Source organism: Bombina bombina, chromosome 1 (assembly GCF_027579735.1).
Source record: "Bombina bombina isolate aBomBom1 chromosome 1, aBomBom1.pri, whole genome shotgun sequence".
In the NCBI taxonomy this organism is placed as follows: domain Eukaryota; kingdom Metazoa; phylum Chordata; class Amphibia; order Anura; family Bombinatoridae; genus Bombina; species Bombina bombina.
Genome location: NC_069499.1, coordinates 1,365,222,069 through 1,365,245,412, shown reverse-complemented (window position 1 = coordinate 1,365,245,412; position 23,344 = coordinate 1,365,222,069). Strand labels below are relative to the sequence as shown.

Genomic DNA, 23,344 nt, shown 5'->3' with positions numbered 1-23,344 from the left:
GTGACGATACAGTCATATGAATATAAATGAAGCAGTGTCTTAAAGGGCCATAACACCCAAATGTTTAAACACTTGAAAGTGATGCAATATAGCTGTAAAATGCTGACTAGAAAATATCACCTGAACATCTCTATGTATAAAAGAAAGATATTTTACCTCAAACGTTTCTCAGTAGCCACATCCCATTGTAAAGGGCTTCTAAGCAACAAATCAGTATGTCTGTCCCGGGACAGCGGAAGGAGCGAGCTTACGTGCACTCTCATCTTATTTGCCTATTCCGCTTAAGGAAGTTTACAATGAAATCTCATGAGAGTTAAGTGAAATCTCATGAGATCACAGTAAAAGAGTTCATGACCTCAGCACTGTTGATGCTGATTGGCTGCTGTTCATTTCTTTTATTTTTTTTACCTGCAGCTGGGCAGTAACTGAGTATAACATTTTACACAGAACTTACTCTGCTGAGCTGAGGAGAATGTGAGGTAAAATATTTCCTTTTTTTACATAGAGATGCTTAGGTGATATTTTCCTGTCAGCTTTTAACAGCTATATTGGATCAGTTTCAATGGATTTAGCATGTGAGTATTATGTACCTTTAAGCAAATTCACATGCGATTCTAATCTTGGGGCATTCTTATGTGCAATGGAGTTAATTGCCCTTCTATACATTTATATTCCCTGCTATTAAAGGGATAATCAGATAGAGCATGTGATTTTAAGCAACCTTCTAATTTACTCCTATTATCAATTTTTCTTATTTCTGTTATCTTTATATAAAAAGCAGGAATATAAGCTTAGGAGCTGGTCCATTTTTGGTTCAGCACCTGGGTACTGCTTGCTGATTGGTTGTAACGCATAATCAAGATTTAACATACAAATAGAAACAATTGAGATTACAAATTTTTCAGTTTCAAAGTTGCAAGTATACAAAAAAAGAGCACGACATAACATACAATTACAAAATCTGGTTTCAAAAGTACTTAAAAGGACTCTTGCATGATAGTATTCTAATCTTTTGTATTAGCGTTTCAAACCTAGTAGAAAGTCAATAAATGCTTACATTGACTATTGCTTTTTGTTGATTTTAACATTTTTTTTTAAGTTTAAACACTCAAACCTAAAACTTAAGTCCAGCCAATAATTGTTGTATAGCTAACAGAATCATAGTTAGACGTATTCTCCCCTCCACCTCCTCCCCCCACCAGATTGTCGGAGTCTTCATTCCAATGTTAAGGCTCCTTTATTTTGTTCACCTAGGAGCCCTGCACCTTACTATGTAAAAAGACTAAAATCCATCCACTTGAACAGAGTGAGTGCTCTGGAACTGGATATACTAGAAACTGGAAGTGACATTTACCCAAGTAGTAGTGCATGGTGGGAGTTGTAGTTTGCCATAGACATACACAGTGTATATTTATCTTGTGAGTTCTAAGTGAAGTGATCATAATGAAACTTAATAAAAAGCGACATTTCTCCAAGCAGTGCATAATGGGAGTCTACATTGGACAATGCATGCGTCTTTATATTTATCTTGTCAGTGTCTAAATTGAACATCAACTTGTTACACCTCTTAGAACCCTAAAAAAATGATGGAGCCAAATTAATAATTTACCTAATAGGTTCTTAAAATTAATATTTTCCCCAGATTACTAGATTACTATATATTTTGCAAGCACTGCCAATCCCACTTCCTAAAGCCTATATCCTAAATATACAAAAAGCGTTCAGTGATTTTGTGTGGAGTAGAAAATCACTGAGAATTAATGCCAACATTATGCAAACACCTAAACTACAAGGAGGACTGGGTATCCCCAATATATCCTTATACCGACAAGCAATTTTCTTACAGAGAATTGTTGATTGGCCTATACACTACAACCATAAAAGATGGGTGCAATTGGAACACGCAATTGCAAATATCACACAATTGGGCAGACTGTGTTGGAGCTCAGAAAGACTAACACATAGATTAACAAATAGTTCTCCACTGACAACTGAGACGTTTGCGGTATGGGATCATATACTCCCTAAATTCATGATGGTCTCATCGAAACCATCCCCACTTATGTCCCTTATAGAGAATGGTCAATTTACAATCGGAGACATTCCCTTAATAAACACAGTAGACACAAATATCCGAGACCTAACAATTCATATGCTGACTTCTGGGGAGCAACTCTTATCTCAAGCAGATACTTGGAAAGAGGCTATTCTCACTTTCACAACTGGTTCAATTACCACAGAGTTTATAGATTTATCTCACAACATCCACAACGTAGAAACATGATCAGACCCCTAACAAACTTTGAGTCTCTATGCACACGCACTCCGCCAATCAAACATACTCTATCAATGATTTATAAAATCTTATCTACGAAACCGCCTGGATGTGTTCCAGAATACTTTGAAAGATGGGAAACTGACTTGGGAGTTATTATTCTCCCCCAAACATGCATAGATATTTGCCAGAACATTCTTAGAACATCAATCTCATTATCAATGGTCGAAATTAATTTAAAAATTCTACACAGATGGTATCTAACACATAAGAAAATACATAGGTTATTTCAGCATCGATCTGAACATTGTTGGAGATGTGGACATAGGGGTAGTGGTCTAGCTCACATGTTATGGTGGTGTAATTCTATCCAAACTCTCTGGAGAGAAATCATAGCAGAAATAGAATCAATCCAAGAAATTCAATTTCCTTTAGACCCCTTGATTTGGCTGTTGTGTAAAACCCCCAAAATAAGACATAAACCTCACAAACATTTATTCAATATACTGTCAAATAGTATTAAGTTCTTAATTGTAAAGAACTGGAAAAGTAAAATGGTCCCAACTCTCGACATGTGGTCACGCAAAGTTTCAGGGTTTCTGGAACTGGAAGAATATTTTTATATTAAAAATAATAAAATGGATGTGTATGCGGAAATGATGGCCACTTGGGATTCTTATATTAAGCGAGACAACCCATAACCTAGCTAATGCATCACTATATTATTTAGATATAGCTTTGATCCCGACGGCTGGCTGCGTCATGAACTGAATTAGGCATTGGAGCAAGCCCTTATACTCTCTTTCCTCCTCTACTCTCCTCTCACAAACTCGTTTCCTTCTATTTTTCTTCTTACCCTCATAGATACTTCATATTATATGTAAATAGACAAAAAAAAAGGGTATTCTTAATATATTCTATGTTTTTGGAAAAATTGTACTGGCTTTGTTGTTTCATAAAGGAGCTGCGTCTCCCAACTATATTGTAAATCATTCTTTGTTTTTTCAAATAAAGTTGGTATTTAAAAAAAATAAAAAATAAAAATAATTTACCTAATGGACAAGAGAGGGCCAAATTAAACTATTTTGATGGCCGCACATGGCCCCAGGGCCGGTACTTTGAGACCAGTGCTTTAAATGAATTATTATACATGTTTAATGTCCCTTACAGTTTAATGTCCCTTTAAACAATAATTTACTAATTTTAGCAGAAATCCACCACCATTAAATGAGTCTGCTTAAAAAAATTATATTAAGAACTAAATTGGATTTTCTCAGTAGATAAGGGCTCAATAAACCAAGGCACCAGGGAGCCACTGGCGCCTTAAAATTAGACCCTGGCACCCTGATTTAAAATCCCCAAGACACCCGCTAGCTTAATTTATATATATTTATATATGTCTATATATATATATATATATATATATATATATATATATATATATATATATATATACACTGTATATAAATTAAATATATAAATTAGAAATGGCGAAAAGTTTCTGGCTCTCAAATTTTCAAAAAATCTGTTGAATCCTGCAGTAGGAATTTCTTTAAACTATTATAGGATCTATGCATTTTTGTTTTAACAAACAGCTTTTATTAGTGTTTATGATCAAAATGAGGTTCTTCTTAAAAATAGTTATCATTATAACTTTTACTATTATTTCAGGATTCTTGAAAATATTTCTACAAATATTTCTGTGGTGCATCCCCACAGAATTTAGTGTCCATATTTAGAGGCCCATTAAAATAGGCCCTCAATATAAATATTTCAAGATTAAAGTTTATAAGATGAAATAAGAAAATGTATGGTAAATAATATAATTATAAGGTTAACTGTAAAGTACTTACCATGGACAGCTATACTAATTATTTCTGACTTCTTTTCAAAATGTTTGCTTTAGAAAATACATTTTACATTGAAATAAAGGAGTTTTTTCTCCATTTGTAATTTCACATGGAAACACTTAGAATTTTTCTGACTTTATGCATCCAATCAAATGTAACTTTCTGATTCTAGTTCACTTCCTTTGTGAATCCATACCTCCATATTATTATTATCATTATTATTATCAGGTATTTGTAGAGCGCCAACAGGTTCCGCAGCGCTATGAACATGGGTGGTATATAAAAAACGATTACAGGGTTTAAATGGGTATTTAAAGAGCTTCAATTTATTATCAACGTCTAAAGAGCAAAAGCAAGAAATTGCCAGAGTATCTTCCAAAAATAAAATGGTTATATAGTTTCTATTTTGTAATTAGTCTTAATATTGTTGTTAGACCATTCATTTAGCTATACTGAAAAATTATACTGCCATTATAAAATACTTTTGTGCTGCAATTTGTACACAACATACAACCATTATTAATTTTATCATAATTTTTTTATAAAGTACATAAATTTTCTAAATTGTCAGATTCACAAAGATTTCATCAATTACCCAAATCTAAGATAAATATGGATTTCATAGATTGGATTGAATGTTTTCTCAGTATTTTTCCATTAACGGACTGCCACTTTGTTGGTGAATATAGAATGCCAGCAGACGGTGCTATAGAGTCTTTGTCCGTTAATGGAGAAGTACCATTATTTTCAGAAACGCAACTTCCCTTTTGGATGCTTGATTCTCTTTTCCCTACATTGTTGCTGCTGTGTTGCCGCCAAGTGTGTCACACTTAGCAGGGCACTTAGACGATCCTCTAGCCTCCACCCCAAGTGAACCTTGAGGGAATGACGTTTACAAGCCCCCCTTGAACCCTCCCAGGCGGAGGCAAAAAAGATAGTAGGAATGGTTGAATTTCTTCACCCATGAGTACTTTCCATTAACTGACCAAAACTTTATCGCACCATCTGCTGGCATTCTGTATCACCAATGTATTGATGGTACGTTAATAGAAAAGTACCGTTTTCCACATGAACCCCAACAAAACAGTTGTTTAATCATTTTAAAGGTCAACCTTTCTACAGCTAGACTTTTTTTGATCATATAATGAAAAAGAACTGCCTAAAAAAACCTAATGCCAAGATGGCTTACTAGATTTTTGTCAATATTATATATTTTATGGTCAACTAAGCTCTTTTTTTCATTGTATTTCATTCTGAACCCCAAAACACAATATCATTGGATAATCTAGTTACTTGGGTACCATTGTAAAATGTAGTTCTTACACTGCACTTCCCACTACACCACTATATGACACCCACAATCCCCAATACAATTCTTGTTATTAAGCTAGCTCAAATTCCACCATGAAAATTGGGGGCTGGTAGTCACCTCTCTTCCCTTTTCAGTACTGTGTAATACTAGGGGATTACTTTTCCATGACCCTCCTTATGCTGTCACTTTCAGCCAGGCCCCCTAATACATCCAGACAGGCATGGCCAAGCTGTCCATGACATCACGAACCTCCTCAGACGATACGCCAATCAGCTTTATGGAAGGAAATGATGTCACAATATCCTTCCGCGTCGTGTACCTGTGTTCCTCCGCGCCGCTCGCCCCTCTTTGTACGCAGCGCGCTTGGCGGCTGGTGTGCTCGGTTAGGGGGTGGGATCTTCGGGGCGTGACCGAAACTGGAATCCAGACGGGGAATCTCGGAGTAATAGGTGAGCCTCTGGAAGCAGGAGCAAACTGGAGAATACCTCCCGGGGGCTGTTTGGTGACGGGTAACGGGCTCAGGCCATTAACGTAACCCTCCGCCGGCGCGGCCATGTTGGTGCTAGGAACTATTTTGTTAGGAGGAGGGTTTTGGGGATCACTTGAGTTGAGGAAGGGATGACTTCCACAATGAGTTGAATGACTTGTACCCACCAGAGGACAGGGCAGGATCAACAACGGAAAGGGATAACGTCATATAAGGGAGAATCAGTGATGGGGAGACAGAACAATGGTAGAGAGCACTCAGTGAGCAACAGTGAATATAAATACTAACACAAACGTGGTTAGTATTATGTGCATATATTGATTAGATAGTATGACTCTCCCATAGCATCATCAGAAACATTAGATAAGTGTGTATACTTCGTGTTCATTAAATTAAGGTGCCCACTGGATAAACAGCAACTTCATTGTAGTAAAATTCTTCTGACAAGGAGAATTCATTGATAAGGTGGCTGAATATCAATTCTTGATTTGTATAGCACTAGCCTTTTCTACATTGCTCCACACATGTATGTATGTGTGTGTATATATGTATGTGTATGTATATATATGTGTGTGTGTATATATGTGTGTGTATATATATATGTGTGTATATATATATATATATATATATATATATATATACACACACACTTGTGCATATGTACAAATGATGGATACAGGTATAAAAAACTTTGGAACTAGTTGGAGCATTTAGGCGCCAAAGAGGAGTGACCTATATTATTATAGATTTACAATATCCTAAAAATTAGGAGCAATTATTTAGTTTAGAATAGTTTAAAATTATATTTACAAATATCTCCAATGACCGCATGACTACTCATAACAATACAAGAATATAGAAAGACATGTAAACAGATCATCAGAATATAATTATTTTTTTGTATATTAGCTGTAAAGGCTAAAAATTACCATTAGGGCTTTAACTTTTGCCGAAAGGGACAGGATACGTCAATTTTTTTTACATCACTGGCACTAACTAGTTACAGTATTCTTCATTAGCTAATAAAAACATTTTGTGGGAGATGTGGAATAATCGTGCATTGTGGTTAGGTACTCTAGCGGCAGTGGCTTGTTGATAAACAGAGCTTAGAAACTCTTGCAGTGGAACGAAGACCTGCGAGGGAGGTATTGTATATTGTGTCCCCTCCCTTCAACTTCCTGCTGCAGAGCAAGTAAACTTCTTAACTCCATGTTGCACAGTTGAAATTACAATATCCCTTTATAATGTTAGAATAAAGTAGTTGTAGTCATCAGAATAATGTGACATTACTTGGAGTTAATGTCATGAAGGGACCGAAAAGGTCCTTAAAGGTTAAGCTAAAGTGGTTTAAGTTAATAAAGGAAATGCATGTCTATGTACAATGAATGCTCAAGTATCATTTACTTACTGGCTGATTAGAACAGCTCCCATTTTTCTTACGGTGGATGTGGACACACTTCTACAAGTATGAATAATATTACTATTTAATATATGAATATGTTTTAAGGATAGTATTTTGTAGAAATGTAGCATTATCATTGAAAGGAAAAAACATTTGGTCAGCATTGATTACATAGTAATTCCTTTTTTTAAATCTCTTTTAGGACTCCAAAAAAGAATCTTATAAGATTTAGCATCTTCAGTGAACAGTCTAGCCAGTACAAGGTAATGTAAAATTTATTTAAAACATTATTTCATAAAAGATTCTAAGGCAGTAATAGGCGACAATTGTTATTCAAAGGACAGACTAAGAAACCTCAAAAGGTGCATGTTGCACTTTTAACACCAATAAAAAAAAAAAAAGTATAATGGCAGGGCTTGAGAAATTTGCTTTAAATCTAGGAGCAATACTATGCTGGGTATCAGCATGATTTTATATATATCGACACCAGCCAATCCTCTGGCTGAACATTTGCTGGGCGCTCTAACTTGGGCCTAGAGCTCCTGCTGCTGCCAAAAAAGATCACTGCTGCACACTCCAGCATGGGATGGCAGTATGTGCCTTCGCTCCAGGTAAACACCTGCTGATCATTTCCATCTTTGACCAGTAGCCCCACTGGCCTGTGTCATTTTAACTATATGTCTTTAAGCTGTTTCCTGCAAAGTTCCAGAAGTAGCCTCCCATGGAATATTATATATGGCCAGCTGCCAGGTCACACCTGAAAAATAAAATCCACAGCATTGAGGGTAGCTTGCAGATGCTGCACATCATTTGCAACATAGTGACGTAATAACATGCTTGTTGCAAAATATATCACAACAGGCAGTAAGTGTTTAGATGTTTCTGATGGTGCACACATAATTTCCATGTTTCTTTAATTTAATGTCTCTTTAAAACATATTTCATTGTAAACTTCCATAAACTGAGGAGGGAAATAACACAACTGTCTGTTCATGCAAGATTCACGGTCCCTTGCAAGTCCTGGGACTAGCATCCTGATTGGATGCTTAACGTTCCTTTACAATTGGATGTGGCTACTGAGGAAATTTTGAGGTATATCTTCTTCCTTTTTTAAATAGAGGTGTTCAGGTGATATTCTGTATTAAGCTTTTTACAACTATGATGCATCACTTTTAAGTGCTTCAACATTTGGTATCATGTCCCTTTAAATCTTAAAAGATTAGCCTTTCAGCCCTGGGCTACCTTCAGTACCTCATGCCCTCTAGGTTGAGGCTAGAACTATATTTCTCATCATGCTGTGGCTTGCAGATAGGAGTAAGAATGGAGGGAGGGGATAGTTTCATTATACTTCATGAAATTGCCTAGTTCTTGCTTTGTTAATGTCTGTGTGAGATCCAGGTGCTGCAGTGGATCAAAGCACACTTTCTAGTATGTTAGGGCCTATTTTCTGAACACAGCTGGCTCTGAGGTTTATGCAGTCCTACACTATTATATCAAAATAAAAATTAGACAAACAGTTTAGGATACAAGAAGAATGATTTGTGTTAGGTTGCGAGTTCAAGTCTTCTTAAGCACTTTTGAATTTATGGTGTTTCAAATTTGAATTTTAGTCTCTTGTAGCTTTGTCAGAATTATTTTTTCAGTTGTGTTTAGAAATCATGTTCAGTACATTTTGCTTTTGTTTGTTTCATTATTTCCTTCAATTCCCTAGAGATCTAAAAGATCACTTATAGTACTTTTCAACTGCAAAATGTTGTGTAAAATTTTAAATGGTATATTGAAATGTAGAAAAAAAAGTTCCTTTGTATTTACTCATTTTGGGATTTGCTTGGCTGATATATTTAATTGTTAAGGACTGTTCAATACAGTTGAATGACATAACATAACCAACAAGTGTATAATAAAAAAAATACAATGCAATAGTACTCTGAAATTTGAATGAGCAGTAGATTATTTTTTTGGCAAATTTTAAAATATTTCCTTCAACTTGCTAACCTCAGTTACCATGTGATAGCCATCAACCAATCACAGTCTCATATGCTGTGCTGTGAACTTTTGCACATGCTCTGTAGGAGCTGGAACCTCAGAACATGTGCATATAAAAATACTTTGCACAATTTGATAATTTAAGTAAATTGGAACATCTCATAAAACTGCATTCTTTATGTGAGTCATGAATTTTACGACTTTAGTGTCTCTTTAAAAAAAAATGGATTTTTTTTTAGCCTAGAGCCTAAGCTATATAGTAACTTGATATAGTAGAATTCTTTTAGGTTTATTATAGTGTTACATTGATCAACCCATTGTGGAATATTAGGGGCAGTGGTTGTTTTCTAATTCCTTACAATCAAAGCTTTTGCACTATTGATTAAGATGTGGAGTAATTTAGTTTGGCAAGTGTTTATTTTTTTGGGGGTTAGGTTGAATAGCCATATGAGTGGATTATTGGATATAGGGCCTATTATTTTTGATATCTCTTTGATGACTTGCATCCAGAATGAGTTGATGTCAGGGGATTGCCACCAGACGTGTTACATTGTACCTGGGGCTTTGTGGCATCTCCAGCAGTCACTCGTGTTTTTAAATAGTTTCTGGCATCTTACTGGGGTGAGGTACCATCTAGGTAATATCTTAAAGTTTGTTTCCAATAATCTACTGGAAATTGAGGATTTTTAATATTTGTGAAGATTTGCTTCATGTCTGGTGGGGAGATTGTTATATCTAGTTCTTGTTCCCAGCGTGAGATGTAGTATGGAGTGTGACCTAGTGTTTGGGATTGCAGTATAGAATAGATTAGTGATAATGTGTGCTAAAGGGTGTAAGAGTTCTTATCACATTTCTTCTCTCAGGGTGACTGATGATGTGATGAGTTTTCATTGATGTAATCTGAACCAATTATTTAGGAAGCAGAATCCCCCATCTTCTAGTTCGTTATTGGTTTACCATCTCTGTTCATTGCCTAATTGATATGTCCATAAAGTGAAGATCAAGTTAGATGAATCGTTGCCCGGTTTTTAATAATCCTATTAAAAACAAGGGCACTTTAATTCATCAAAATTGACATTTCACTCGTTTTCTTCAAATACTTACCTTTTAATCTTCACAGCCGCTCCAGCGATTCCCCTGGTCGTCGGAAGACTCTTCATGTGTCAGAAATGACGAATTTGGCTTTCTCCAATGCCGGCTTCCCCCCCACCCCCGGGGGAATCATGGCCTGAGGCAACGCCATGATTAGAGGAAGCCGAATTCGTCATTTTGTACCCGCGAAGAGGGCTTGTGACGGGCGGAGGAAGCACTGCAGTGGCAGTCGGCATTAAAAGGTAAGTATTTGAAGAAAACAAGTGAAATGTCAATTTTGATGAATTAAAGTGCCCTTGATTTTAATAGGTTTGTTATAAACCGAGCACCGATTCATCTTACTTTAAGACTCTATGTGGCTTCTGGATTAAATGACCAAATGTACTTATTCCAGGAGGGAATTCATGGTTTTCTATAAGTGGGGTAAGAGGGGAGAGTTTGCTGGAAAGTAGTGGGAATTCCTTTGTTGCTTTTTCCCATACTGTATAGGTTTCTAGTATGATAGAGGGAAGAGTTGTTTGATTTAAGGCTTTAGGAATCCAGCATTGGGGTCCTAGATGTAGTTTACCTGTAATGTTGTGTTTCAGATTTACCCATGCTTTTTTTGTCATAATTGGTAAACCAATCCAGAATTCTCTGTAGGAAGATCGCCTGTCTATATTTATTTAGATTTGGTACACCCAATCCTCCTCGGGATATTGGGGTGCATATTATGCTTCTATTTATTCTGGCTGTTTTTTTTTATTCCATATGTATTCGAAAATTTGGTTTTGTAGGGTGTTAAGATAGTTGTGAGGGAGGGGGATAGGGATGGTTTGTAGAATATATAAGACTTTTTGGAGTATATTAATTTTAAATGCGTTAATTCTCCCTAACCATGTAATGTTGCTTGAGTGCCAGGAAGACATCTGCAATAAGTGTCTCTTGTAAGTTTTTATAATTGAACTAAAAAAATTCCTCTGACTAGGCTAAGAAGATTTCATTTTCTTGGTCTGCCACTTAAAAGGGCACAGCTGTTTTATTAGCTGAACATCTCCAGGGGGAAGAGATATATTTAGAATTTCCAATTTGGATTCATTAATTAAAAACTTGTTGACCCTGTTAAACTCTGCAAAGGTTTGTAATAGATTAGGAATTGATTTAGCAGGGTTTGTTAGAACAATATGTCATAGGCGTATAACATTATCTTATGAGTAGATTTCTCTATCTGTAGGCCTATCTCTAGGCACGCAAAAAGTAAGGGTGACATTAGACTGCCTTGCCTGGTGCCATTTGATATGAGTTGTTTATTTTGACCCTGGCATATGGGGTGGCGTATAGAGCTATTTTTTTTAAAATAAATAAATAAATATATATATATATATATATATATATATAAATAAATGTTATCTAGACCGAATCGAAGCAATACTGCCTTAAGTGCCAACAGACGCAGTAAAATGCCTTCTCCACATCGGTTGACACTATTACCAGAGAGGTTTGTTTGGTTTTTGTGTATTTTTGCTTCTCTAGATGGGATGAATCCCACTTGGTCATTTACAATAATATTGGGATGTATTTGGTTGAATCTGTTAGGGCAAATATTTTTACATCCGAATTTAACAATGAGATTGGCTTATAGTTTTCAACTTTGTCTGGGGTCTTTCCTGGTTTAGGTATTACTGTGACTTGTGCCTCAAGCACTTCAAGTGGGAATGGGTTTGTCTTTGAAAGGGAATTATAAAGGGGCAAGAGGTGAGGAATAAGGTGTTCTTTATATTTTTACAGTGTCACAATCAGCAATAATGATGAATTCACTTATCTCCAAAACGTGTTCTGCAATGTATAGCTGGGACTTTTCTATAAATCACTTTACACTGACATCACACAACAGAAGCCCAATGAGCTGAGTTCAGACTGATATGTCGTCATGTAATTTGGACAGATGAGCAACCATAAACATTGTTCAGCTCAGACCTGATGCATTTGCTGGTTTTGTAGTGTATTCACTATAAATCCTGTGTAGTTTAACTGATTGTGGCACTGTGTATACTAGAATCAATCAGAGCTGAATCATAAAATGAGGACAATCAGCACAGATCCATAGTAAACCCCAGACAGAAGTTCTGACAGCTAAAGGCTGCTCTCACATTGCTCATTGCTGTCTCTGTGTGTGTGTAACTCGCTTTCCCATGCAGGGATAAAGTAGGTCGTAACTGGCTGTCTACTAGCCAATCAGCCAGGAAACATCCTACTTTGCCGCTTCTGCTCCAATGACTCCTGGGATTTATGCTTGTAATGCATGAGGATGACATCAGGAAACATATAAAACAGTTGCCATATTTTTGCCTTACACCGGTCACAGAGCAGTTCCTACTTTTGCATAGGATTGTAATAGGTATGTATCTTGATATAATAAGCTTATACTTCAATTACAATCCTATGCAGAAGTAGGAACTACTCTGTGACCGGTAGATGGAGAGAAGCCCACTGGTCCACCGCATATAGGAACCGCTAGGATACTGAGCGGTTATTTTTAGTTCTTACTTCAAAAGGCACCCTGTACTAAATCGGCGCATTGCGCATGCACCAAAAATGGCAACGTGGAGGATCGCAAAGTTACTGCGATCACTGGCAGAAGAGGAAGGCAGGTAGATGTGGAGAGGAGGGGGCTGGCGGCCATTTCAAAACGGCCAAGAGACATGTAGTAAGTGGTTTTTTGTGAGCTCTGTCCATTTCAATTGGTTGTGCTTGTGGATCAGCTTTGATATGCTGAAAAAGACCTTTTAAATAATCTTGTAAGTCAGATAGTCAAATGCTTTCAGGAATGCCCCTTAGCCTTAAGTTGTTTCTGTGGCTCCTATTTTCTAGGTCCTCAATTTTTTTTTTCATGCAGGGCATCTATTTTGGAGTCCTGTATAGATGTCTGTGTGCTAATGTTGCTTAGCATTTCATTCATCGCGTCTTGTGTATCTTCTACTTCTTCAACCCTTTGTCCTGTTTCATTAATTTTTTTTACGTATGGATGTCAGTTCTAATTTTATGAGAGTTTTCAGAGAGTCAAAGTCTGCTTTACCAGGGAGGTTGGCAATTTCAGCTTTCAGTTGTTCTGCATAATCAACCGTTATGGCTATGTTAGTAGGAGCAATAATAGGGTTTAGGGCATTCCCCTTCTGACAGTGGGTGTCTGATAATTCTCCTGATAAATTCTCTTGTGCTTGAAAGAATGTGCTGGCTGATATATGGCTGTTAGATTGTTCCTTCAAGGTCTTATCTGCTTTGGATGATTTTTTGGCAGCCATTTTATAGTATTTATGACACCTGAGATGAGCTTAGTTGAAACTTCACTTCAAGTTCTTTAATTGGGGTGTTTTAGTATTATGACTTGTATTCTGATTACCAGTTCAGAGTTGGAGCTCCTCAAGGAGGATTATAGTGGTGTGTTTTAACTTTACTGCTTGAGAAAGTAGGGCAGTATACCCCTTATGTCGTCTCTGCAAATGCTAAAGATAGCTTGGGGTGAAGTAGCTTATCGTTGAATTCATGCTGGCCTGTGAGATGACTACCGCTGCCTCATAGTGGGTCTTAACGTGGCCTAAGTTTTAGTTAGGATAGAGCTGTAGAGAAATACATACTTTGGATGTCTTTATGTTCTTTGTTCGGGATGTCTTTTTCCCTAGGCTGATTCAGAATCACAGGTTCTGTGGAGCACTAAAGATGGCGGCTTTGGGTCTCTTGCTTTGTAGTCGCTGTAGTGGCTCTTTAGTGTTTCCGCGACTTGGACTGTCGCCTTTCAAGTGTCGGAGTGTTCTTTGCGGCTCTGTTTTGGGTGTTGTAGGTTTCACCTTGCGGTGTAAAGTGGTGCGCAGGCTGGAGGCAGTGTTAAGGCCTCACCTTTATTGTTCCAGTTATGAACGATATAGCCTTAGTTAGGGTTATTACTTTATTGTGGGTATAGTTCCCCGTGTTTCGTCGGGTTTGCAGAAGGTTGGGAGTACTGCACTATCACGGAGCTCTTTCACTCTGCGGCCATTCTGCTTCCGGGCCAAGCTCCGCCCCATATATAATATATATATTTATTTAACTTGTAATATGTAGCATAGTAATTGGCTTTTAGGTCAGGGGTTGACAAATCCTTAGAACTTATAAAATGTTATATTTGACTCCAAGCGTTTTGACTTATTTTGAATTGTCGCTGGTTTTTCTATGGGGTGCCATTTTTAATAGTATGGTCTCGAAGCCTTCCGGAGGGCGGTTCTAATAGCACAATCTTGCTACTCGCGGCATGACCCATGCTATTATAGCCAGACAATCCCTTAACGACAAGCAATGTACAGGGTACGTCATGGTCATTAAGGGGTTAGATAATACCCCACCGTGTTGAATTTAAAAAAAAATTATATTGTTAATGACATTGTGTTTCTTCTGTTCTGGGCATACATGACATCACCTATAATACCACAAATTAATTAATTGCTGACTCATTTCATTCGCCATGGCTTACAAAACATAGACCATAAAATACCAATGTTACCTTGTTAATTGTATATACAATACTATTATTCTTTATAATTTATGCAGAAAAATCCAGTACTGGCAAATTTTTAAATAAATTAATATATTTATATAATAAACAGAAGTTTTCAGTTTCCATTGGTTCTGTGGGCAATATATATATATATATATATATATATATATATAATCTCTTCCCCTCCCCCCTGAATTCTAGGTTAATACATTAAAATCTTTGAGGGCAATCTTCAAATAAAAATAAATAAATATACAAATGTGGATTCCCAGCTAATTAACAGTAAAGTGAAAAAAAGTACCCCACATAAAACAATTTATAACAGTGTACAGATAAATTGCCTGTGCAAAAACAAACAATACTGGAACTAAAAATAAAATTGAAAGGAGAGCGCATCTGCGACTAAAGATGACAATAATTAATTACCAAACGCTATGTTAAAATGTACTCACCAGAAGTGCACATTCATATGCACATCAACAGTATAAATGTCAACTGATGATCCGTAACTACCTTTCGTGTGCTCGTTTTAGTTACTGCCAGTATGCTGTTGCCGTACTTTTATTTCCGGATTTCAACTAAAGGCGATAACCGTGCATCTGCTGACTGTTGCAGTGAAGTATCCTCTACTTGTCCGTTAGACCCTACGCATTTCATCTATCTTCACAGACTTTTTAAAGTGTGTGTTGCTGGTAGTGTATACACCCTGGAAAAAGTCTATAAGGATACGGACGAAACGCGTAGGGGCTAACTGACAAGTAGAGGATACTTCACGGCAACTGTCATCAGACGCCTGGTTATTGCCCTTAATTTAAATCCAGAAATTAGAGTACGGCAACAGTATTGGCAGTGACTAGACCGAGGTCGCGTTCCCATTGCGCCTCACTTGTAATAGCAGCACACATTTACTTGCGCTGGAATTACTAAGTGGAGCACTAATATCGTGCTCGCGTAAGCTCAATATTACGCTCCACTTGTAATCTTCGTTTTGATTACCACCACATTCACATTGCGAAACTGTTAATTATGAAACTCCAAAAATATTGACATCGCACTGTAACAAAGCTGTTATTTATTATGAAACTAATATTGAAGTTGAACTGTACTAAATGTGTTACTTTTTTTTTTTTTTTTATATTTTTTATTCAAGGCTCGTTTAAAGGCATACAACATTGTAAAAATAAATTCACATGAGTCAAGATATCAATTTTACAAGCAGTGTGAACAATGAGATTAAGGGATAAAGAGCACAAAGCAAATAGGATGTGTACCATGTGAACATTATATACATAAAAATGCCAATTACTTAGAAACCTTCTATAAGATGCAGAAGGCCACTCTTGGGCCATCAAAAGATAAAAAGAAGTATAAAGGTAAAAGAAGGTTATTTTACGCTAAGGAGACCGCTTATGGATCTCATATGATGAACCTCATTTTTGTAATATTTTAAACTAGGCATAATAAACTCTTAGGGATTATAACAGGAGAAAAACATACAAACAGGACAAGATTTAATCCCTGTTAACTGTTAGTAAAGTCAATTTAACTCAATTTGTAGGTAGCAATGAGAGTTGTAAAAGTGCGGCATAGGCAAGAGAAGCCGCCTATTTAACCCTCCTAAGCTAGGAGGTATATTATTAAGGGAGGGAAGGAGGTTATGAGTAACTATGGACGGTAGCATCTACAGGAAAGATGTAGATTAGACCTACACCAGGCATACATCATGAGGCAAGGTTGCACAGACCAACAAAGTTGCGAGTATATCAACAGATCATGAGATGCAATACAAATACAATACGATAACAATAGCAATAAACAAGGTAAATCGGAGGGTCAAACATTTCCTTAAAAAAACACGATAAGCTATCACATCCTAATTTGAGATAAACAAGCTATAATAAAACAAAGCATACTCTGAGACTGCTTAGTTTAGTGAACCCTAAGGCTTTAAGGAGGTACCAAGAATAGGGGTCTATGCACCTCCATTTGGTGGATGGAGGTATAGGTAGAGGGACTGTATAAAGAGGCGCCAATGCAGGTCCAGCCTGCATTTAGTCAGTAGAACTGCTTAATTTGTTGGTCACGTGAAGGCGCAGAAATGATCTCTGGGTGCGCACAACTATGCGGTATTGCCCTGAGTCTAGCTATGGCCACAAGGTAGCCTCTAGATGGTTCTGGCTGTAGTTAGACTAGTGGGGTCGGATATAAATATAATAAGGCCGCAGAATATAAATATAATACAACTGGTCGTAGACTAATTGGTGTTTAGCCTCAGACATGCAATCTGCAAACAAAGTATTGCTGAGTAGGTATTGAGATAAGTGCAAAATTGCCACAGAAGCATGGGCCCTATGCCCTGCAGCAAAGAAACATAAGGTGGAGTAGTTAGTTTAGCATCTGATGTGACTAACGTGTATAGATCAAACAGAGCAGTTTTCTTAGTCAATCAGTATATCACCAAGGGCTACAGCTATGATACCACCACCCTTTAACATATAAGTTGACTTTTTAACCAGTATTTTGGCGACAACAAGTAAGGTACCTACAATAATGTACAAAGCAAACCCTAATAGAGCTCCCGACTATGCATTTATTGATCTAGCAGATGCAATCCAACCTAACAGCTCAGTGTAGGACCCTTATGAAATACATTCCACTCCAGTATGCATCCAATGAAACTGCAGATAAGTTTCTTCTATGCAGCTCAGCTTAGTAGGCTTATAAAGTACAGTAATATTACTAGTATGCACCCTAGAAACTGTGTAATTATACTATTTGAGCAAGCTAAAATAATTAAACTTTAAGTCAAAGGAGGAAACAGTCCACCTAATTCAAAATATACATCACATTTGGAGGTTAGAGTTCTCCCATTATGTGCACCTTGATCAAATAAGATGTGACAGCAAACACCCGGTTTAACCCACTCATGTCTAGCTTAAAGAGTCAGCGTCCAGCTAGGGTCTTCCTAGAGTGGGCACAAAAAGGTATCTTGCATTATCCGATTCCTCTTCTGAGGCCCTGAGAAACACTGAGCTTGTTTTGTAGGTCCCAATAATGGCTGCCATGCTACTGCAGTAGTTAAGTTCTGACGGACCCAGCACAGTCGCACCTCATAGGTTTTGAGTGTGTTCAGCCTGAGGTTGTCATCCCGGGGCAAACTACAAAACTCGGAGGGGCTCCGGTAAAAGAGCTGACAGCCAGGAGCCGAGCGCGGCCCCCGCATCCCTACCTCCTCTCCGATGCGTTGAAATGTGTCAGCCTGTCGTGTTGCTCCCACATCGTGAGACTCGGCTCCTATCCTCAAGCCCCAACCGGTGCCCAGGATACTAATCCTCATAGCCTCCGCTGCGTCGCACTGCAACAAGATGTGCCCCGATCCTGATGTCAAAGATGGCGACTGCCAGGGATCCAATATGTCTTCTGCGGTGTCCCATTCCTTCTCGCAAGCATTTAGGGTAAATGGAGGGGCAGCATGATTAGTGATAGAAGTAAAAGCCTCATCCACTTCATCTAAAAGAGCATCGTGATGATGTTGTAGCATGTCCGTTATCTGCCTCAACAAAACCGCGGCCATATTTTTCATATGCACACCATAAGTCCGTGAAGGCTAAAAAGCATGAGCCGCATAAAACAGGGAAAGCATCGAGTATTACACAGTTCCCCAAAGTAAATATAAAACCAGATCACTTTGTAGGTCTCCAAAAGAGGTTCAAGATGGGAAAATCGTATATGAAATTCTTTAGAGTTATTAGATATATCAGGAGCTCTGAGAATGTGCGTCTAGTCTCTCTGTGATAGTTGGCTCCTCCAAATGTGTTACTTTTACTAACACATGTTGTGCAGTGCAACTGTGATATTAGAAAAAACAAAGGAAAAATGGATAAACCAGAGCACTCTTAGTGTTCAATTGTAAAACAGTGAGGTAGTATGCAGTGGGTGTAAAATAAAACTTAACATTTAATTGTATTAGTTAAAAAGGTAGTAATGACTACCTGTGTAGTGCATTAAAAGCTGTATTGTGGTACAGTAGAGCTGGTAAACCTTAGGAGAGTATCCTTAAAGACGTAGCTGCAACAATGTAACCAAGGTTAAGTCTATAAACAAAGAAGGAAATAAGTCTGCTGCAAAAACACCATAAAATGCTCACGGATTGCACTTAAACTAATCTAGAAAAGAGGACAAGCCTCAACCAATTATGCTAAACTGGTGCAATACTGGAGCGGTGTATATGGCAGCAGAGATTCCAATATTCACAATTAAGGAATGGATACAAAGTATAGCGCTAAGTAACGTCTGAGAGGTTGCAGAGCTCTCAATTAAGCGCCTGATGCGCATTTCGCCCTATCCAGGCTTTGTCAAAGGCTAACCCGACTGGGTAGAGCCTCACTGTTTAAAAGTGGTATGATGGCCAATCAAAGGGGTTGTAGTCCTACACACCCCTTTCTCTATCGTACACATAAGCGTCACTCCTAATTGGCTATTGTCTACCACATGACTCCACTCGAGTCTGAGTCACATGGGGCAGGAAAATATTGACAGCGCTTAAGATTGTAAATACAATCAGCGCTAGAATGATAGTGAGTATCATCAGCTAAGGGTGTCGTAATGATTCCTATACTGAGTAATAGTTCATATATCACAGTTACTAGAAGATCCGCATTTTAAATTAATTTATGCAATAAATACATATACGGGCAGAGAGATGTTTCCATTATTTCAATGACTAAAATAAATGTGCGATTATTGGAGAATATTTCTATTACTTTGTATTAATATCTATCTTTATATGTTCCCATCGTTTATTAGGGTTAAGATAATAATCATGTCAGATATGTCTATACCATCAATTACACTAATGTCCCCGTATTGGATCTATATTAAAAAACCATCAAATGAATGCAATTTGATCAACTATTAGTAGTTATTGAGTACAGACTGTACGTTATTCATCCAAAATTATGGGGTTACTCTCATGTGCGGTAGTCTCAAATATATACCAATAAGGGAGTGACGCTTATGTGTACGATAGAGAAAGGGGTGTGTAGGACTACAACCCCTTTGATTGGCCATCATACCACTTTTAAACAGTGAGGCTCTACCCAGTCGGGTTAGCCTTTGACAAAGCCTGGATAGGGCAAAATGCGCATCAGGCGCTTAATTGAGAGCTCTGCAACCTCATAGACGTTACTTAGCGCTATGCTTTGTATCCATTCCTTAATTGTGAATGTTGGAATCTCTGCTGCCATATACACCGCTCCAGTATTGCACCAGTTTAGCATAATTGGTTGAGGCTTGTCCTCTTTTCTAGATTAGTTTAAGTGCAATCCGTGAGCATTTTATGGTGTTTTTTTCAGCAGACTTATTTCCTTCTTTGTTTATAGACTTAACCTTGGTTACATTGTTGCAGCTATGTCTTTAAGGATACTCTCCTAAGGTTTACCAGCTCTACTGTACCACAATACAGCTTTTAATGCACTACACAGGTAGTCATTACTACCTTTTTAACTAATACAATTAAATGTTAAGTTTTATTTTACACCCACTGCATACTACCTCACTGTTCTACAATTGAACACTAAGAGTGCTCTGGTTTATCCATTTTTCCTTTGTTTTTTCTACTCATTTAACAGGATAAAGAGCACCCCCCACCATATTTATAGTGACTAGTTAATTCAGGAGCACATGGGTTTGATTACCCTAGATATATTGTATACTAGCTTATAAATTATTTTTGGGGCCTATTTATATTGAATCCATTCCCTCCATACCTTATCATTCAACTGTGATATTAGAAGTAAACCCGTTCAGTAGGGTCGGAACTTACTTTAAAGTTGCAGTATTGTAGCAATGAAGAAATACATTTAAAAATACGTATTTCCTTCTTAATATAAGGAGAGTCCACTGCATCATTCCTTACTGTTGGGAAATACTGAACCTGGCCACCAGGAGGAGGCAAAGACTCCCCAGCCAAAGGCTTAAATACCTCTCCCGCTTCCCCAGTCATCCTTTGCCTTTTGTCACAGGAGGAAGTGTCAGAAGATTCAGAGTAGTTCCTTAGGAGGGGTATCTGCCCTTTGATTTGGGACTGGAGTTTTAAGTAGTCTTGTCATCCTCTCAGTGAGAGCATTGACGAAAGTTAGAGTCTGGAGATGCAGGGAGAGTCTTTCTGCGAACCCATCCAGACTGCCTGCTAACCGCTACTAAGCAATCAGTGTTGACGAGTTTCACTGCCTGCTTTTTTTTCTCACTCAAGTTCATGTCAGGAACGATGCTACAAGACTGTCACACTTGAGAGGCTGTGTTCCACAGCATGGATTCTGGTAAGATTGTTTCAATTTTTACAAGAAGACAGGGTCACAGTGTGTCTCCTTTGTATCTTAATAGAATCTTGGGTTATTATCTCCTGAGGGGGATTATTGAACAGTGGGGTTTTATCAAATGTGATGCTTTGATTTTATGCTGCTTTGTGTGAGATTTTATTGGGCTCATAGGCTGTTTGTTATAGGACTGGAACACACAGATTTTTACTTTCACTTTGAGTGCTGTGCAACTTGTAGCTTGGCACGCTTTTTATTATAGCAGGGGCGGTCCTGCCTTGCGCACCAAGTGACCGGGAGTGGTCTCACTTTCATTTCCTCTTTCCTGACCGAGTTGGCTGCCGGAGAAGACGCTATTTCTCTTTATTGTCTGGGCTTAGGAGGTGGTGAGTGCCCCAGCCATTGGGAGTATAAAGGTGCCGTTTTTTAAAAATAAAGATAGTTTAATTTCTGTGTCCTACTGTCATTAGCTTAATTTTTGGAATAGAGGGAGTACCCTCTAATATCTCAGAATCCTCCAAATAGTAATACCTGTTTATATTGTGAGGAGGCCTTGGTATGCCCGCCCTCTGAACTATGTTCCACATGACTTGACAACGTTATTAGGTCAAAGAAGGTTAACACCTTTAGTACCGCTGAACCATCCACCTCTGAGGACTCTTACACACGCAGCTTCCCGTAGCACGCTTAATCCTCCATCTGCAGGAGGCCTTTTACCATCAGATTTTACAGAGCAGTTAAAAACGGCGGGGTCTGAGGCCCTCAGTGCTTTACCTCGCCCTGTTAAACGCAAGTGGAATGTTAAACATAGCTCTCCTGCCCAGAGGTCATTGTGTAATTTATTGGATTTCTTTGCTTTGTCTGTTATCCGAGGACGAGTCGCACTCTGAGGCTTCAGAGGGTGAACTTTCTGGGACGGAGTCTGCTACCTCTAAGCCTCCTGCTGCGGAGGAACCAGCCTTTAGATTTAACATTGAACACTTACGTTTTCTTCTAAAGGAAGTCCTGTCTACATTAGAGGTTCCAGATGCCAAGCTGCATGATGAACCTTTGATTCCTAAATGAGAGAGAATTTACGAGGACAGGGTAGTGCCTTTAACTTGTGCCTGTAAAGATGGCGAACATTATTAAGCACGAATGGGACAGAATTGGATATTCCTTTTCCCCTTTGTCTTCCTTTAAAAAATTAATCCCGGATTCTCAATTGGAGTTCTGGGGTTCCGTCCCTAAAGTGGATGGCGCTATCTCCATGCTTGCCAAACTTACTACTATTCCGCTTGAGGATAGCTCGTCGTTCAGAGAGCCGATGTATAAGAAGATGGAAACTCTTCTAAGATGTTTCAACATTCGGGATACTTGTTTCAACCGGCAGCGGCTGTTGCTGCGGTTGCTGGAGCAGCTACCTACTGGTGCGACTCCTTATCGGAATTGATGGAGGTGGAGGGTACCCTCAACGTTATCCAGGAAAGAATCAAAGCCTTGAGAATAGCCAATTCTTTTATCTGTGATGCAAACATGCAGATTATTCTCCTAAATGCTAAGGTTTCTGGCTTTTCGGTTCAGGCCCGTCAGGCGCTCTAGCTGAAGTCCTGGTCTACGGACATGACTTCTAAGTCCCAGACTTTATTCCCTTCCCTTTCAAAGGAAATATTTTATTTGGTCCAGGCCTGGACTCCATTATCTCCACAGTTACTGGGGTCAAGGGTGCCTTCCTACCACATGATAAAAAGAACAAGTCTAAGGGACAAAGTTCTACTTTTCTTTCTGATAAATCCCAACGAAAGCAGCCCTCCGCTAAGCCCGAGCAGTCCAAGAGTACTTGGAAGCCGGCTCAGTTGTGGAGTAAATCCAAGCAGAACAAGAAGCCTGCCAAGACTAAATCGGCATGAAGAGGCGACCCCCAGATCCGGCGCTGGATCGTGTAGGGGCGGACTATTACTCTTTTCAGAAGCTTGATTCAGAGACGTGCAGGATCCATGGGTCCTGGAGGTCATAGCTCAGGAATACAAGATATGTTTCAAGTCTCATCCACCCAAGGGCACATTTCTCCTTTCAAGCCTGTCTTCCAGACCAGAAAAGAGGGAAGCCCGGTCCCGGTACCTATTGCAGAAAGAGG

At 38.3% G+C, this 23,344-nt stretch overlaps 1 protein-coding gene across 2 annotated transcripts in view; it reads left to right on the top strand.

Moving 5' to 3' along the window:
• The first annotated feature begins 5,755 nt into the window (after positions 1-5,755).
• Positions 5,756-23,344, top strand: part of POGZ (pogo transposable element derived with ZNF domain) — a 286,617-nt gene continuing 269,028 nt past the window's right edge. The window contains exons 1-2 of one of the 2 annotated variants that reach the window (XM_053703975.1): positions 5,756-5,886; positions 7,529-7,589. The gene's annotated coding sequence lies outside the window, so the exon portion shown is untranslated. Of the gene's footprint in view, positions 5,887-5,937; positions 6,222-7,528; positions 7,590-23,344 lie in introns of those variants that run through there. The other variant, XM_053703985.1, reaches the window with a different exon arrangement.